We start from the raw sequence: 4,354 nt of genomic DNA on the forward strand, positions 1-4,354 counted from the left end.
CGTTGGGGGGGGGAAAGGGAGTGTGCCGCGCTGCCGCAAAGCGCGCCGCCACACTGCTGCAAAGCGCGGGGGTGGGCCCGCTACCGCCAAGTGCTGCGGGAGGGGTGGGTGTGCGCCTGCGCGGGCGGGCCCGGAAGTGCACTGCGCATGCGTGAGAGCTAGGCCGCATTGGTGCGTGCAAGGGGCAGGCAGGCTGCAGGGCGTGCGTGTAATGGGTCAGGGGCACAAGCAGCTCGTCCCCTCCCTTTGCATTCCTGGAGGGAGTCATTTCTCTGAGTTCCTGTCTTTTGAGTGAAAGGAGTGGGGCTGGGGGGGGAGCTGTAGAGTCCCCCTCTTCCCCAGGCCTGTGCAGCTCCCCTGCAAAGCTCTTCCTTCACCCTGCTAGCATTAAATACTCGAGCACCTGCATCGCTCCTGCCCTCCCGAGCGCTGCTTTGCAGCTGGCGTGCCCCAGGGTGCATAAATGAATGCTCTCATCTGCTACAGAAAAGGGACGTGGGTGCAATTTATTCATTCACAGAAATGGCAGGGCAGCCCGGCTGCAAGGGACCTCCAGAGGTTGTCTAGTGCAGCCGTACCTGAGGCAGGATTGTGCCTATCCGAACCATCCTATACACATCTATAGTTATATTTTGGCACCCGTTGATCCGTTCTGGATCGTGGTGTATATGCATGGCGGGTCACCCAGCCCTTTGATGCGTGTGCCTAGACTGGAGGCTTTGCTTTTTAGGAGGAGTGGAGGCTGCCCAGACCTCCCATCCTCTCTCTAGGACACTGAGACAAAATCCAAAGGCCAGACAACTGAGTCCAGATGTTTGGTGCCTCCGTGGCTGTTGCAAATCTACAAACTCCTCATAAAAACCATCATCCACCATATTTATCATGTTCCTTTATGTGATGTATACGCTTTCCCAGCAAAGGCTGAGGGCGGCTTGCAGTAAGAAAACAGAATAACTTACAAACAGGAGAACAACAAGAAAACAAAGCAAATTAAGAGGATGTTAGGATGTCAACATAAAACAGCTTCCTCCTCCCTGCCCTCCAACACAGCAAACAATATCCCAGCCTGGCTTTGCTTGCTGAATGCCTGCCTACTAGGAAGGTTTTACAGGGCATCTGAAAGATATCCAGGTTTGGGCTCTGGAGGGAGTTTCAGACCCGAGGATGCACTGCTGGGGCCGATTCTATAAGCCCTCCCTCCATAGGTGCTGCATTGTTGGCTCAGCACATTAGGAAACTGCATGGAAAAATAACCCTGTGCAGGAGTTAATTCTTGCTTCTAAGGGGAAGCTGAAGCACAAAGTGAGATGATTTCCCGAAGCCAACCAAGTTTACAACCAGGGTCTTCAGATCAGGTCTCATAAGGAGCTTGGCAAGCCTAGGCTTGTGGGATTGGGCCCTACAGCATGACGGATAACACCTGACTTGGGTTTGTTCAAAGGTTCTTCCGATTGCACTGACATCACTACTTTTTTAGAAATACGAATATTTGAGAAAGTCCCTTGGTGTCATCTGCAATTATAAAACAGGTGGCCGAAACTCAATGCACGTGACTAATTGTAGTCAGAATGCAAAAGACTAATGCCATTTAATTATAATTAATTTAGGACCTGACCTTGAGATTAGTAAACTATAGCCAGGTAGCACTGTCAGCAGTCCCTGTGAAGTCAACAGGAATGAGCACACTTTAAGCATTTATCAAAGCACGTGAGCAGCAGCACCGCTGGCTCTAATGACCGTTGGGCACTAGAATGATGTGTCGTCAAATGCATATTAAATACTCAGGCGAGGTTCTTTGGGTTGATGGGATATCTTTTATTAGACCAACTGAGTAGTTGGAAAAAAGTTCTTAGCAAGCTTTTGGGAGCAGTCACCCTTCTTCAGGTTTATTAAATACTGTACTTTTCGCACTTGGAAAGCTGCAGAAAGTATATGCATTGGTCGTGAATGCACAGCTGCAGTTTTTTCCCCTGCCTTGGACTGTTGTAATTGGAATTAGGGTGAAAGTAATACAAGCTCACAAGAAAACAGCCAATGCAGAGGGAAGGAGCATGCAATAGAAAAGCTGGGCTGCGTAGTCTTTCATATGTGTCGCTGCTCTTCCAGATGGTTGAGGTGCTAAAATAAAGATGAAAATATCTGATCAGTTCTGAGCTGCTGCACGCAATGAATCCCTTCCTAGGTCTCATGCAACTTCCCTGCCTCCTAATAGTTTTCCCATAACCGCCGTTTGGAAAGCGTCCCAGCGGGGAGCTGTGTCGGCAGTGCAATAGACTCCCAAGGAAAGGGGTGTGAAATCCATCTGTTGAGTCACTTAAAATTAGACTGTACAAAGCACCGGGAAATATGCTCTCGGAGATGGACTGGATGCAATCCAGTGGGGCTTTTCCAAGAAATGAACTGAACACCAGGGAAATTTGTCCCAGGAGACTTCATCTAAAAACATCCTTTTGCACGTGTCTTCCCTAGGAAGGGCCGCTATTTAAAAAAAAATATATATATTTTTGCACGCTTGAGCTAGGCAAACAAGCGTTTAATATGTGGCTGCACGGCAGGCACGCTTGTAATTAATCAGCATTAGGCAGAGCCCAATGGGTAGCTTTTGAGCCCTCTATTTCACCAGAACGCTTGCTGCTTTTGCCGCGAACTCACTCACCTGTGGGAATATGTATAAAGCCATGAGGGGTTGGGTCTGGCAGACCTGCTGCAAGATGAAGTCCTAATGAATGCACCTCCGATTGCTTGTGTGACTGGGCCCAAGCTTTCACCACCGGCTGATCAGCTAAATGGTTCAGGTCTGGAAGATTAACTCCTAGCAAATCTTTCAGATCTTGAGGGCTCAATTTCTACAGCAGAAGAGAGGCAAACCTGGGTTCATTAATGTGAAGAACGCCAGGTGGAAGAGTTGCATAGCTAATAAATAATACACAGGCAGCATTAGCAACCCACAGGTAAGATACAGGCAGCTGTAAGTTCAAGTACAGCTTCATTCCTGCTCTGTGTCTCTGTGCTGAGCTCTGGGCCCCAGCATAGATAGATAGATATCCAGCACTGCCTCACTTCTGCCCCACGGGCTGGTTTATTGTGGGATCTTGCATAGTTTTGCCAGTAAAGGCTCGCTGCGTGGGACACCCCACAAGTCTGAGGTTGGGTCTGCTTTGCCTTCGGTGCATTAACTCTTGATACTGTCACATTCAGTAATTCCCTCTTGTTACTGCACCAAAACCTTGCCCCATTTCTCATGCTGGCCATGGCCTTCCTGCATGCAAGGAACCGCTGGAAATAGGCAATGCTTTCCCAAAATCTCAGCATGTCTTGGCTGATCTCTGCGACCTGCCATTTCACAATATTGTGCAAACAGGTTAAGACATCGATCTATGATACTATGATCTCCATGGGTGGATTTCCGCATCTGTTATAATTAATGAGAAGCCTCCTGGAATAGATACGAAACATCATGCTTCGGGGCAGCTGCCACCAGGCTCGTGGTTAGAGATCTGATGCTAAGGGAAGACTGTTGGTGCCCCTGTGAAGTCTGGTATTAATTGTAGTCAGAGACAGGATCCTGAGCTAGCTGGACCTTGGGTCTGGCTGTTGCTAGCTTGGCAGATGTATGCATGGGGCTATCATCTGCTTGAGACTCAGTTGGAAAGCCCAAGAGAAAATGTCACGGGAGTTTATGGTTTCGATGGGATCGGGAGTGCTGGTTTTGTTTTGTCTTAGAAAAAACACCTGCAGAGCGAGCAGCGATGACTACCTGCTACCCACATACCTGCACTTCATCTGGATTGAGGCCTATAAATACATCCGTGGCCATGACAGGGTGGCCGGAGGCAAATCGGATCAGGTCCTGGGCGGAGGCTCCACCTTTAAATGAGGGAAAGCAGTTGCATTTAATGGCTGAGATCCAGCAAAACCTGCCGTGTTGCTCAGCCGCTTGGGACTGTGCTTATTTTATGTTAGAAAATGGCACCGTAACGGAAGAAAGGAACAGGTATATCGGGCATGAGTCTGGACCCAAAATGTTCCTTCTCTGAAGTGTTTATAACCCGGGGCCTCTGGAAGTGAGATGTGTGGCTGCATCCAAACCCCGCTCAGCCTTGCTGGTCTGGGGACCACGGGGGTGTCTGTTGCCTGGGGCTTTGCATAGGAGCAAGCTCAGCAGCTGCCAGTCGAGCCCTTTCACTGCAATGGGACTCACCGATAACCGGCTTTAGGAGCTGGTAATAGGCATCTGAGGAGCTCTGGTGCTCCTGGTAAGTGGCTCTCAGGAGGTCGTAGAGGAGACTCTTCCTGCGCTGGGAGCACTGTGAGACGTTCATGGGTGCGCTGATCTCTCTGCAGAGGAAGGGGC

This window comes from Alligator sinensis, unplaced genomic scaffold, assembly GCF_000455745.1.
Source record: "Alligator sinensis unplaced genomic scaffold, ASM45574v1 scaffold1283_1, whole genome shotgun sequence".
Taxonomy (NCBI): Eukaryota; Metazoa; Chordata; order Crocodylia; family Alligatoridae; genus Alligator; species Alligator sinensis.